General features: G+C 38.0%; 1 long non-coding RNA gene across 4 annotated transcripts in view; it reads left to right on the top strand.

The window, feature by feature from the left end:
* LOC144324127 (uncharacterized) overlaps positions 1 to 15,145 on the top strand; it is a 325,737-nt gene that overhangs the window by 185,978 nt on the left and 124,614 nt on the right. Inside the window, exon 7 of one of the 4 annotated variants that reach the window (XR_013389541.1) lies at positions 3,057 to 3,145. The exons of the other annotated variants lie outside the window; for them this stretch is intronic. This is a non-coding gene — a long non-coding RNA (uncharacterized LOC144324127). Of the gene's footprint in view, positions 1 to 3,056; positions 3,146 to 15,145 lie in introns of those variants that run through there. 4 annotated transcript variants of the gene reach the window in all.

Raw genomic sequence — 15,145 nt, 5'->3', positions numbered from 1 at the left:
GAAGAGGTGATTTTTAAGACCTAGGGTATGAAGAGGGTAATTAATTTGATTTTGAAAGTGAGGGCTAGTGAAAAAATAACACACCCTTATGAATACAGGTGGGTACTTTCTTTACTCTGTGTTTTGCTGCATTAGGGGTGGAAACAAAAGGGAGGGTAAGATATTCCTAAGGAGGTCTGGAGCCAATGGCGGTGTGCTCCAGGTCTGAGTATTGCTTGCACATGAACCTGTGTGTCTTTGGCTTAGATAACTGGTGGCCTAGAAATTAGTGTTAAAGTTGGAAGTGACCCTAGAAACAATGTGGCTCAACCACCTCGCTCTCTAATGGGGAAATGAAATAGCCCCCAAAATACTTACTAAGTTGAATGGACCAAAATAGTATCTGTGAAGACCTAGCACTAAAATCTGTATATCTTTTTCCATAAAGAGTGTTGATTCATAACATTTCATTTCCCAGTTTCACCAGTGCCATGGTGGTTATTAGAGAACTATTTTTAAACTAACTCACGAGATGTAACTGGAGAATTTGGGACACAATACCCAAACAACCATTTCCTTTCTGTTATACCTGTTCTTTAAAACTGATAAACTTTGGCATGTTTTTTGAAACATGTTTTTTGAAGCATGTTTTTTGTTTTTTGAAACAAAGTTTTTGGCATGAAATTTTTGCCATGAAAATATTTGAAGATGTTGACAGTATCACAAAACCTCTATAATGAAAGCTCTGGGCCTCCCATTTCTTTTCACAAGATTTTCTTCTAAGGGTTTTGTTTTGTTTTGTTTTTTCTGTCCTCTCTTGAAGTAGACAGAAGAGCAGAACAGCTCTGAGCTATTGATTGGGATTTGGCTGCAGTTGGTGTTTCATTCTCTGTGCATCATTCAACCCTGGTCTGCTCTGCTCCTCAAGAGACATTTGAGGGGGAATGAAAGTGTACATGTGCCTGTCAGCAATGACCCATTTCAAGCATGATGCATCCTGGAAGTTCTTCCACTTATTGCATAACACACTCTAGACTTTGTAATTGTGGATTTGGATTTTTAGTCTTTTGTACACCTAATTTCATGGTTCTGTAGACACTGGGGTTGGGATTCGTAGCATTTTGGTTTGGTGAGCTGGTTAATTGTGTATGAAGTAAGCCTTTATTAATGCAACGAGATGCTTCCTCTCTCTTCCATGCACAGTGCAGTAAAGGGATGCTTTCTACCATGTGTAGTCATAGAGGACATTTTCAGAGACTGCTTTCTGCCAGGCCTACTGAAAAATTGTCAGCGTTTTGTGAGATCAGAATCACAGGCGATTAGAAGAACATTTGTGCTGTGATTCATGGAAGGCTGTTTACCTTGTCTGAGTGAAGAGTTGTATTTTGTGTGTGTGCACACAGCCGTGCATGCACGTGCATGTGTCTGAATGGTGCCTAATTACTTGGTTTTCCCTTCCTTTCTCTCATTGTTTCTAGAACTATCTAATCTTCCATTACTAACCCAGGACTTGACTTTTTAGAGAAAAAAAAAGAATACTTAAAAATATAAATACCCTTAAAGTAATCATGATTTAGAGACTGACATTGATTTATTTTAACTTTTTGAGATATATATATTTTTTTTTTATTGGTGTTCAATTTACTAACATACAGAATAACACCCAGTGCCCGTCACCCATTCACTCCCACCCCCCGCCCTCCTCCCCTTCTACCACCCCTAGTTCGTTTCCCAGAGTTAGCAGTCTTTACGTTCTGTCTCCCTTTCTGATATTTCCCACACATTTCTTCTCCCTTCCCTTATTTTCCCTTTCACTATTATTTATATTCCCCAAATGAATGAGAACATATAATGTTTGTCCTTCTCCGACTGACTTACTTCACTCAGCATAATACCCTCCAGTTCCATCCACGTTGAAGCAAATGGTGGGTATTTGTCATTTCTAATAGCTGAGTAATATTCCATTGACATCACCAACCCTAGGGAGAGAATGTTTTTAATATGGCATCATCTTAAATATGCAAATTGTACCTTCTCTAGTTAACTGGTATGAAACCAAGTAGCAGATATTTCTAGCAGTAATGTTCTTCAGAAGGCTTAGCTAGCACAGTGCTACCTATCCATCAAGAGTTTAATACAGGGGATCCTTGGGTTGCTCAGTGGTTTGGCACCTGCCTTTGGCCCAGGGTGTGATCCTGGAGTCCTGGGATCGAGTCCCACATTGGGCTTCCTGGATGGAGCCTGCCTCTCCTCTGTCTGTGTCTCTGCCTTTCTCTCTCTCTCTCATGAATAAATAAATAAATAAATAAATAAATAAATAAATAAATCTTTTTTAAAAAAGAGTTCAATACAGAGATGGGGATTAGTTGACTGTGCATATTGTCACTTTCTTTTCATTCATTTTTAAGACTCAACTGTGCTGGCATGCATGCCAATAGAACATAACAAATACTTATCATGGGTCCATTGTGTATTAGTTTCTGAGGTACACAGTGGTGAACAAGAGATAGTTTTTGCCCTCAAGGGATTCAGTTATTGTAAGATGGTAAAGAAACTTCTAAGGCCACTAGTTAAATTATATACACTATATTAAGCATCCTGAATACATTGCCCTATGCATGGTGCTAGAGATACAAAGAGAGCTGATGCAGCACTTTTGCCCTCAGGAAATTTACAGACCAATTAGAGGCAAAATGTACACATATGACTAGGTAACAGCAAGGTAAGGCCCTGTAAGCTGACAGGTGAGTCCTGCCCATCTTGTCCCTTTCTCTGTGTTCCAGACAAGTGGATGTCTCCCTCATACTCCATGGATGGAGCTCCTTAATCTTGCAGGGACTTAGATTTCCATACTTAGAGTTCTCTCGTGCTTTCCGGTCATCATTTATCTTTATTTTTTAAACTTGTTTCTCACATTCACTCCTAGTTTCAGAGGGAGAATATGTAGTCCCTCTGTTCTCAGACTCCTTTCTGCTTGGAAGAATAATCATTCGGCACAGAGGATGGATTTTTTCAGGTATATTATCTCCACTGAACCATTTAAGTCACTTTTGCTCTCAATTTTTTGATCATTTCAGATTGCATCTGCAGAAGACCCCATTATTGCTACAAACTCTTTAATCAACTCAGTGACCTTCATCACATTATAGGCAAAGACCCATAGAGGTAATTTTAGCAAAAGTGAATCCCTTATATTTGATTTGATAAAAGGATAAAATCACTCTATTCAACCTAAGTGACCTTATTTGGACTTTTTATTTAACAAAATCCTGGATTAGCTTAGATTGTCAGTGACCATCATTGCATAAGATAAAATATAATTGCAGGGCAATGTTAATGTGTTGAATTTGGTTTTAGAGGGGAAAGAGATACAATTAGCTGGAATAAGTAAGAGAGGAAAGGAGGGAAAGCGAGTTTTAGAGTAGATTTTATTTTTAGTTTCTTTATTGCAGATGCTAAATTCAGATTTCTAGATGTGAAAACAGTATGTCAGACTGCTTTGTTATGGTGCAGAGCGCATCATTTATTCCATAGATGACTGAACATGGGAATGGTCTTAGATTTTATGACTAAATCAGAAATATATTTCCTTTCTTGTAGATGACTGAATAACACATACTCCATAAAGCCCTCTGATCAAACATTTTTTTCTATAAAAAAGAGGTATAATCTTGTAAAAGGTTGGGTGGTTCTTGTTTTTGTTTATGTCCAGAGATACATTTTATCCTTTCTTGTCTACACTATTGGAATTGCCTTTTAACTAGTTTTACTGCCTCTACCTTCTCCCTATTCAATCAATTTTGCATTCTGCTTTTGGAGTAATCTTTGGGAAACTCATCACTTTTATACTCAAAATACTGAATGGCCTCATGATGTTTGTACAAATATTTTATCCTGTTACTCTAAAATAGTTCACCTTAAAAATATTATTTATGAGTAGTTAATGTATTCAGTTTCATTGAAATGAACCCATTACTATTTGCCACACTTTATATAAGGTTTTCTGTTTCTTTTTTTTTTTAAGATTTTTAAAGATTTTTTAAGATTTTTTAAGATTTATTTATGTATCCATGAGAGAGACACACACACAGAGGCAGGGACATAGGCAGAGGGAGAAGCAGGCTCCTCGCAGAAAGCCCAATGTGGGACTTGATCCTGGGATTCCAGAATCACGCCCTGAACTGAAGTCAGACGCTCAACTGCTGAACCATCTAGGCTTCCGAACCTGTTTCTAAGCCCTTTCTTTAAGTACACTTTCCATTTTCTTAAAATGCACCTTTTCTGATCTCCTTATGCTTAAATCCTTTCTGTAACTTTAAGACTGATCAGGCCATTATTTTACAAAGGCTTTCCAGAATTGCCATCATCTCTCTTGCTTAAACTCTCAATGTACTTGGTACATTTTGATGGCATAACACTTTCTATCCTTACATATATGTATATGTATGTGTATACATGTATGCATATGTATGTGAATACACACGCATAAGCAGGTTGTGTCTGTGACTTGATTTACTTGACTGAACTTACTGAAGGAGTAATGGTGAATCTTCTCCATGTTCCACTTCTTTATTACTTTCTTTCATGCAGTAGATATTTAATAATCATTCTTAACTTAGAATTTGGTGTGGGGCTTATCTATATTAATCTGTGGCCAAAGATGTAAAATTCTGAAAATTCAGGAGTAAAGGGAAACTTAACATAAGTAATTTTACTGTGGAGGACAACTATAGTGATTTTCATGTGTTTCGTGATGAGACTACAGAAGATGGTATGTGGTAGCTATTCGCCCATTCACATCAGCCAGAATTTGGGGCAGGGAAAGAAAAAGACCATCAAAAATAGCTCTTGCTAGTCTATGGCAATCCTGAAAAACTACCATCTGATTAAAATATGATATAATTAAAACACTGTGGTTTAAATCCAAAAAAGGGAAAGAATAATGGCACGTGATAGACTATGTGTTCCCAATACTATTGAGGAGGGACAGTGGGGTCAGAAACCAAAGGATGAACACAAGGCAGGGGGATAGAGAGGGAGGCAAACCATAAGAGACTCAACTATAAAGAACAAACTGAGGGTTGCTGGAGGGGAGGTAAGAGGGGACATGGGCTGGATGGGTGATGGGCATTAAGGAGGGCACTTGTGATGAGCACTGGGCACATGTAAGTGATGAATCGCTAAATTCTACTCTTGAAAGTATTACACTAGTATTACACTATACATTAACTAACTAGAATTTATATACATTAACTAACTAGAATTTAAATAGAAACTTGAATCAAAAACAAAAAAAATAAAGCCAACAAAGCAGTAACAGAAACTTCAGTATATTTAAGAGGACAAAGATTAAGCACTAAGAAAAATAGTGACTGAAGGGTGTGGTAGCGCAGAAAAAAGGGTGAAAAAGTTATTATAGTGGTAAACCAGTATGGATTGTCTGAAGAAAAAGAGATCTTGCAAGCATTACCAAAAATACTGATAAAAAGACAGTCAACAGAACAAAATTTAAATGTCCTTAATACTAAAGGAACACAAAACAAAACTGGGTAGCATATAGTCTAGAGATGGAAAAAAGTGCCAGGAAATCTTAAACATCATTCAGTAATATTATTAATAGTAAAATTGATAGTGTTCTTTTGGGTGTCCTTTTCATATATTGCAAAGTAATCCAATAATTAAACTGACATTTTCAGTGTATGAAAAAACAGAAATTGAGTCAAAGCAATTATGCTATCTTAATGTTAAGTTTGCTTTAGGAATATCAGGTTGATTCATGATGATAGGATTTATTTCCTATTTCTGTCCAGTGTAAGGGCCTGGGAGCAATGGCACTTTATCAGGAATCATCATGTTACTGTCCAAGTTTTGTTTTATAAAAACCATTTATCACAGAAAGGAATCAAGTTTCCTTGGAGAAGTGACTGATTGCAGGATGGAGGCAAGAAAAATACGAGGTGAACTTTAGGATGCCGTGTTGTGCTAAAAAGCAAGGAAACAAAGACTAATGGGTTGGGTCAAAGGGTCATGAGGGCAAGATTTAAGAAGTTCTCATTGGCCAAATTTGGAACCTTTTGTTCATCTTAAAGAATACTTGACCGTATTGATTGAAACAGGTGATGTACATCAGTATCCAAGAGGCCATGAAGTTATAAAAGAGGAGAAAGCTTTAAAAAATGAGTTGAATTTTAATCAATAGAGCCAGTGAAGCTGATTGTGCTCCCCATGTGGGTGGGCTGCATCTAATCAGATGAAGACTTAAATAGAAGAAAAAGGCTGACCCCCCTGAGTAAGAGGGAACCCCTTTAGCTGACTGCCTTGAGTTGAGACACTGGTCTTTTCCTGCATTCAGACTTGGATTGAAACACGGTACCTTCTTAGGTCTCCAGCCTGCTGGCTTTTGGACAGAACTTAGATCACAGGCTTTCCTGAGTCTCAGGTCCTCATATTCCAACTGCAACTATCTCATTGGCTCTCCTGGGCCTCCAACTCTGCTGATCTTGGGATTTCTTAGCTGCCATAACATATGCCAATTTTTCATAATAAATTTTGTTCTTTTTTTTCAGAAAAAAAAATGAGGCGATACCATTAGAACTGACTATTAAGTTCATTCCTTCTGCAAGTTGGTAGTTAAAGAAAAATTATGTATTTATCCTTGCTTTTTAGTGGGAACCATAGTTGTGGCATACTGAATGGCCCAATTTAGGAGTAAAAGTTTTCTCTGCAGAAATATGTTAGGTAATATATATAAAACAAATGATAGAATTTAAAATACACAAAAATAATATTATATATTTACATATATTTCCTATATATGCATATATTTCTAGAAAAACTTATTATTTTATTGGAAGTTTTCTTTGTTTTTTTTTTTAATGAATGCAAAGAAGCATTCCTTCATTCAACAATCATTGGAGGACCTAATATGTACCTCTGAAAAGAAATGCTGAATGTTTAATGTTTTTGTATTTTGCAAAGCCAGGTCATTTAAAACAATGGCTATCAGTGCCAGTAAACTATATAATTTCAGAAGTAGAAGGACCCAGATGGGTCGTTTGGTCACTCCATTCTCCATGCTCCTTCTCATTTATAAATAGGGATACTTTTTGGCCTATTAGTAACTGAGGAAATAAAAAGAAATTTACAAATCTAAGAAGCATACGAAGATTTGGCTTATATTTAAGAACAAAAACAAAACAGTAAGCCTTTCTTTCATATTTGTTTTTAACCTTCAGAAAAATTAAGACACACACAGATGGCCAATCTGGATCCTTATAAATTTATTTTTCTTTCTTTGACCAAACTGATATTTCCTCTAGATTGCTATCACACTTGAGCCGTGTGGCAGAGGCAGTAGTTCAGGGACCAGGGCACACCAGTGCCTTCTCCACTCAATAACCGGCAAACTAATTTGATGTTCCTATTGACTTGAATCTGTCTGCTTTATATCTTAAACCTATGAGTGTATGACCTCTTCTGCAGAGATCTGCTGCTTCTGGGCATTTTGTAAAGAGCTGAAATTGTCTGGAAAACTACTCTGTGTGCTTTGCAAAATAATGGAAAGAGTGTTTCCTCCCTGCTGCTTGTAGCAATTCCCCAATAACAAAATTGAAAATGCATATTTTAATTTTATACCCATTTAGTTTTGGAGCACCATCTCGAGGTACTTGGGTTTCTCACTATTCCTCCTTAACTGTTATCTTTTATGATTCATTGTTTCTCTCAGCTGTAATTTCTTTTAGACTCTGCTTCATAACAAATAGCTCCATATTTTCCCAAGTTCTTCTATTTTTTTTTTTGAAATCAAGTGGAAACAAAAGATAATATTAGGCCAGAATCTCAATCTCGAAATTCCATCCATTTCCTAATGTGTTTAGCAATGAGGCAATTAAGAAACTGGCCTTCTTTTTCATCATCTCAGAAAATTAGAGAGATTTTCTTCATGGTTAAATTGGATTTCTGAAAACAATTGAAAAGGCTTTTTGTAATGTATGCAGAAACTTTTGTTTTCCTCGAGCTTTTGTATGTAATTAGTCATTAAAGAAATAAAGAACTTAATTTTCTTTTCATCCTCCTCCCCCGTCCCCTTTCCAGCTGTCCTCTTGAAACCTGCCAGGGTCAAGGTAAGCTAGTTTAGGGTTTAGGCAAATAGACCATTTAAAGAACAGCACATCTGTGTAAGGTTATGGAGTAGGTAGTGGGTTGTTCCCTGACTCTCATAGCAGCAGGCTTTACCTGGAGGCCTTGAACTCCTTTGTGGGTCTATTTATTTCCCTAGGTTTTTGGTTTTTACAGACAGCAAGCAGTCTAAGATGGCTTAGAGAGGAGATAGCCTTCATCATGGGTTGAAGGATAACTTTCTCCTCACTAGGACTGTTTTTTTTTTCATGGTTTCTCTGTTTTTATTTTAATTTTTTTAAATTTAAATTCAATTAGCCAACATATAATCCATCATTAGTCTCAGATGTAGTGCTCAATAATTTATCAGTTGTCTCCTGGCTAGACTGTTATTTCTGATACTCTGACTAGAGCTGGAGACCTTAGGGTTCACCCATGTGGGTCGACTTGCTCTGTCTGATATCTTCTCTAACTGGACTCTTTCTCCAGACCCCGTCTGCTCACCCTGCCCTTGTACTCTTTATAATGTTTTCCTTGGACTGCGATGTTGTAGTCTGATGCTGTGTCTTTGTTCCAATATCCTTCAACATAGAATCTTGCACAGAGTGGTGGGGACTCAGTAAATATTTGCTGATGGAGAATGCTAACTAACTGTGGTCAGAGTGAGGTGGAAGTGCTGGATTATTAAGAATATGTAAGGAACCCTAGTGTGAGAAAACCAAGAAGGATGGAATTGCTACCTGGGTTATTATCCTTTACATTTCCTCTCCTCCTCAGTCTGTATTCACTTTGAGCTTATGTGAGTGTTGGCCCGTGTATGAGTGGGAATAGACCATTCCTCTGAATCATACTTGCCTTGGCTATTACACATTTCCAGACTCTACCTTTCAATCCCCTTACCAGAATAATAGTGGAGGAGGTTATCAACCTTTTTATTTTAAAGATACAGTGAGATGTCTATATGAGCCTATGGTAGAGGGAGAAAGTTAGATCATGAGAATTTAAGAGTGCAGTGAAGATGCACGAAACATTCAAATCTAAACTTTTTTAATGGGACAGAACAGTTTAGGAGGATCATGAGTCAATAAATGTAAGTCCTGCCTTCAGTGTATGGGACTGAAGGGTCAGGGAGGCAAGGAGAGAGGCAAATGTGCTGAAGCTTGAGACGCCTCAGTACTGGGGCTCCTGGGTTCCTCACTATAGGAACCTGTTCCATTCTGTGTGCCTATGGGAAGGCCATAGGGGAGCTTGCTCTGAGACTTGGGTAACTGCTGGCCTTAAAAATGAGCTTTTGGGTGCTGGGTGGTTCAGTTGGCTAAGCATCCCTCTGGCTCTTGATTTTAGCTCAGATCATGATCCCAGTCATAAGATTGAGCTCTATATCGGGCTCTGCGATAAACATGGAGCTTGCTTAAGATTCTTTCTCTCTCCCTTGCCTTCTGCTTCTCCCCCACCTAGTGATCTCCCCCCCACCCTCAAAATAAAATAAAAAAAAAAAAACGCTTTTGTTCCTGTTCTGCCACTGGCAAAGGGTCTCTATAAAAACATACATGCACTTCGCTGACTGCTTGGATGATGGACATAACTCTGCCCTTCTGTGACCATCAAGGATCCCTTTTGTGAGCCTCCTTCAGGAGCCCAGAAATGACTTTCTCTTTCTACTTTAAACTTAAATGCATCGTGTGGATTCATGTGGCTGCTTTAAGATAGGGACTTGTTTTATTTTGCTCCTTTTCTTGCCTGCACCTTATCTTGTGTTAGCCTTAGACTGGGAAAATGAAAACCCCGGGGGCAGTTGGGAGCTTCTGCAGCCCAGACAGCAGGGGCCTGAAGAGTGCTCTCCTCTCTGTGTTTTTATGTCCTTTCAAAATGTCAGTTAACACCTTTAAAATAAAGTCTGCCATCAAAGACACACTCTTCTCCTCCCTGTCTGGTGTGCCAAAGATAGACATTACTGTCTGCTTCAGTTCTCAGCTTCCTGTCATGTTTGGCAAAAATTTAATTGCCTCTCCTTTCAGAACAACTTTTATTTGTTTTCTTAGCCTCAACATCTCCTCTACAGGAGAAGTGGGGTGTTTTTTTTTTTTTTTTCCAGAGAAACATAGCTTTCGATTCTGCCTCTTCATGATTGGCTTCTCAATGTCTTCTAAAATGAAATTTTGTGCCCAGAAAAGATGCCACGGGAGCCAGGCAGTGTTGGTTTATTCAAGGGTGACAGTTCCCACAGGGAGCCAGCTCGACTCAGCCTCCACTCTAGGCTGTGCCTCCACTGCAGGCAGCAGCATCTCTCTCCTGCCTGGTAATACCCATCACAGGCAGATTTTGCAAAGTGAATTAAATAGTAATTATAATCACAATAATACTTCTTCTCTGTCGGCTTTTCTTATCTTAAACTTACGTTCCTTCTCTTTAGAAGGCCCTTGCCCTTTATCCTGGTGATTTTGTATTAATCCTTTGAAACCTGGCTCAGATGTCATCAGGGAATGAATACAGCTTTCTTCTCCATTGCCGGAGCCCTTTACACATACACGGTGATCACAGTGCTGCTGCACTCAGTGCACGGGAGGGTGACTCTGTGCACATGGACCTGACAGCTCCACACTCACACTCTCCTTGCCCCAGACTGTGAGATGCTTAAGGTTAATGAACATATCTTTTACTTGATTCATTCTCAGATCTTCAACATCCAGCCAAGGGGCTGATGCATAGTAATCATTTAAAAGGTATTTATTAACTGAGTGAATGAAGGTGAATGGTACTTTTGCACACAGATATCACAGTTCATCCCATGGTATATGGGATGCAAGTTGATATCCCAAAAGGAACATGGATTGAAACTATTCATGGATGAACTGATTATGCAAGTGTTTACATAGGACCAAAGGATGAAGGAAAAACAAAGTTTAGTTATTAAATTAAAAGGAGTGACTAGCTGTCTCCTTTACTGTTTCGTGAAAGAACTGAGAACTGCTTGAGGCTGGCAAGCAACCGGAATGATAAGACTTAACAACTGAGAAAATGAGAGTACATATTCAGGAGGGTAAGCTGGTATACCAACATGAGGAAAGGACTTTCAGAGAGGGTATGGAGAGTACAGGCTTTCTTGGTGTGAGAGGTTCTGAAGCAGGGATGCCACTGGTCTTTAATAGAAGGGAGGGATCCTAACTATAGAGGGCCACCTGGGGAGAAAACATTTGACAGGTTGCAACTAGAACTGGGGACTCTGATGTTTCAGAAGAAATTGCTGGAAATCCAAGCGAGGATGAATCATGCATGGGCCATGTTGTTAACACTGTCCCAGACCAAGCCAGCCAAAAAAACCCCATCTCTAAGTTCATGACCCCAGCACGTCTCTTTCACCATTACTCGGTGACACAGTGTGTTATGGCAGGAGAGGGTCTCTCATGGCAAAGCAGACATCTCACCCATTAGCCATCTGACCTGCAGAAGTCACTAATCCTTGCTAGGTCTCAGTTGATTTATTTGTAATATGTTAATAATGGCATTTTATCTGCCTAAAGGGAAAGGATTGCACTGAATGATGTATAAAGCTCTTTAGCTACTATAAAATCCATCATATCTCTTTGGAAATTCAACATTGTGTCACTGGATTTTCTTAAGAGTCTACTGTTTGAATTATTTCGTTTTCGAGCTTCATGATAGATGTTCACCACGTAGCTCAGATAGATCATGTGACCCATCTTGGGTGACCTAGCATGACCACCTTCGGAAAGGACTTTCTTGTTAGCAGCATTGAAAGCCTGCGTTAAAGCCAGATGAGCTTTATATTTTAATAAGATGGTTGAATGTTAAAAGTTGACTTCTCCTGAAGATCTGAAGTGTATAGAGCTAGAATGATATCTAAATATTACATAGTAGTAAAACTCTCACATGAATGTAATTTTCCTTTAACCTGAAGAGATCTTGGCATTTTGGAGCTCATCAAAGATATGTCTAGCTTTCTGAAGAATTAGAAGTTCTAGAAGGTTAAGCAAGACTTCTAATGACAAGATAATATCCATATTTGATTATAAGAAAAATATAAATGAAGAAAAGCCAAAGAAGAAAATTAAAATGGCCTCCTAGAAATAACTGTAATATCTCTCTTTCAGTGTATTCATATATCATACATATCTACCTTTTCTGTCTTGTGTGTGTATGGAATCTTCTATCTATATACATACACATATACACACATGAATCCATAAGTGCCTACATATATATGTATGAATATCATTTTATAACTTGCTTTACCACTTAATAATTTAGCATTTGAGTCATTCAAATTATTTTGAATCTTAAGAGAAAAATGCAAACAATAAAGAAAATTGTAAGGGCATATAAAAAAATAAAATTTTCCTTTACCTTCCCTTTCTCTTTCTAAGCTCCACTCTGCATAGGTGACTGCTTCAACTCTTTCAGTTTGAGATTTTCTAATTTATATGCTTAAGTATGTATGACTTAATTTCATTCCAATATGTATTAGTCTTTTGCTATGGAAGATGAGAAATCAGGACTAAATTCCCACCTCCCTTTCTCTTCCCTCTACATCCTCATTTTAAAAGCTGTATCATTACTTTTCTTAGTCTTATGGTGGGTTCACTTCTAACTATCATTTGTATATTAAATCAGCTTTGGAATATGTACAGCAGGTCTTTTCTATGTAGGATGAAGAAAGAACATACCTCATTTTCATTTAGCCTTCTCCTGCATTCCCTTAATTTTACATCATCAGTGTGTATAGCATTGTTCTCTTGACCTGTAACCATAATTGTGTTTTCTGTGCTTGTTTTTTTTTTTTTTTAGAAATTTTATTTATTTATTTTTAAAGATTTTATTTATTTATTCATGAGAGACACACAGAAAGAGGGGCAGAGACACAGGCAGAGGGAGAAGCAGGCTCCATGCAGGGAGCCGGATGTGGGACTCAATCCTGGGACTCCAGGATCACACCCTGAGCTGAAAGGCAGATGCTCAACTGCTGAGCCACCCAGGTGTCCCTCTGTGCTTGGTTTTTAAGTTGATTATAAAAATTAAAAACCAATGAAATAATGTAGTTGGTAAAAGTACAGGCCCTGGAACTGTATCACTTGCTTCAAAGTCTTCTATTCTGTGTCTAGGTTTTTAGTAATCTTTTTATTTATTTATTTATTTTTAAGAGAGATTGCCCACGCCTGTGCACACAGATTAGTGGATGGGGGCAGAGGGAGAGAGAGAGAGAGAGAATCTCAAGTAGACTTTGCCCCCAGCAGAGCCCAATGTGAGGCTTGATCTCACCACCTTGAGATCATGACCTGAACCAGAATCAAGGGTTGGGTACTTAACCAAATGAGCCACCCAGATGCCCCTGGGTTTTTATAATTTTGGAAAAGTTATTTAACTTCTCTGTGCCTTGTTTTCTCATATGTAAAATGGTCATAAAATAGTATCTACCTGATAGCAATATTGTAAACATTAAATGAGTACTTGTCCAGTCCCTAGAACAAACGGTGTGCATGGTACATAGTAAGTGCCCAGTAATATTTCTTGGAGAACCCCAAACTATGAATGGGTCCATTTCACTAAACCTGTGCTGTTCAAACAAAAATGTCCTAGGCATTTAAGTGAAATGTTTTTTTCATCTTATGAGTTATTAGAAGAGAGAAATGCCCTCATCATATTGTTAGTCTCTTTTTGGAACTTATTTATTAAATTAATTTAAATAGAGATGGAGAATATAGCAACAGCATAGAGAGGCTTTATTCTTTTAGATTATTAAATTTGATTTAATGTCTGTCATAAGGTCTTTTCAGAACCAGATTTGATTTTTTGTCTGGTCTCAAAGACCAGTTCAACATGGCAATTACAAGTAGAACTGGTTGATATTTTTTCTATGGTACATTCTCCATCTCTCATTATTCTGGCTTAATGCATCAGATTGGCTTGCTATGACCCTGACTTCTTAAGAGTTTTCTTCATCTGGAAAAATTACTTGGAGAAGCGAACTAGGTGGCTTTTCACACCTTGAAGTTGGTGCTTCAACTTTATTACCTATCCACTACCTCTCTAGTACTTTATTCAAGGCCAAGTTTCCTAGACTGAAGTTGGAGTTGTTCAAATAGCCTTAGTGACCTGCTTCTGAAAAGGGCTGTGCAGAAAATCCCATTCAAAGGCATCCATGTGTGGATAAGCACTTATATTTGGGGAACAGTAAAAGTTCAGCATGTTTGCAATTAAGGGAGTTCTGAAGGAGTAATGAAAGATGAGGCTGGATAGGTAGATGAGTTGGGGGGAGATGATGGAAGAATGTAGAACAATTTTCCAATGAATTTTAAATTTGTTCTGTGCTATAAAGAGGGAATGATGGGAACAGTTATTGTGGAAGAGTGCTGTGATCAATTTTGTGTTTCTGAAAAGAAATCCTGGTGGAAGTTTTTAAGATGATTATGACAATGAGACACTGGAAAGAAAGAGAACTGATTGGAGGCTATTAGATTTAAATTTTTGGCTTAAACCTTAACACCCAAACCATTTTTAATAGAATTAGTGGGTCATATTATTCAGTTAGATATGAGAGATTATAAAAAAAGAACTGAAGTTTATAAGGTAAGCATTATAGCAGGTTTTGGGGAGGAAGACAAAGAATACTGGCTTTTGTATGCCTCTGAGATACTCAGATAGAGATGCTTAGTTGGTAGTTGGAAACAAGGATTGGAGATCAACAGAGGGGAAGCCTGGAGACCATGATGTAAGAGTCATTCAGGTAGAGGCTGTAGCCAATGATACTGGATAAGCTCTTTTCATAGAGACTCTATTGTGTAAGAGGGGGTCTGGGGACAGGAACAACCCATGGACTGCAAGTATTCAACAGATGATTTGAGGAAGAGGAATCAGTGGTAGGGAATGTATCTTGTTCACCTTTGTGGGCCTAGTGTCTAACATGATCTCTCATACAGATGCTTATTGAGGGGCTTTGTAAGACTAAAAAGAGAATTTAGGAATGAAGAAATGAAATCAAGAGTACTAGCAATCTGGAAAGCAAAACCAAACAGAAATGCAGGCAAGAAGG

Source organism: Canis aureus, chromosome 11 (genome assembly GCF_053574225.1).
Source record: "Canis aureus isolate CA01 chromosome 11, VMU_Caureus_v.1.0, whole genome shotgun sequence".
In the NCBI taxonomy this organism is placed as follows: domain Eukaryota; kingdom Metazoa; phylum Chordata; class Mammalia; order Carnivora; family Canidae; genus Canis; species Canis aureus.
This window is presented reverse-complemented; position numbering and strand designations above follow the sequence as displayed.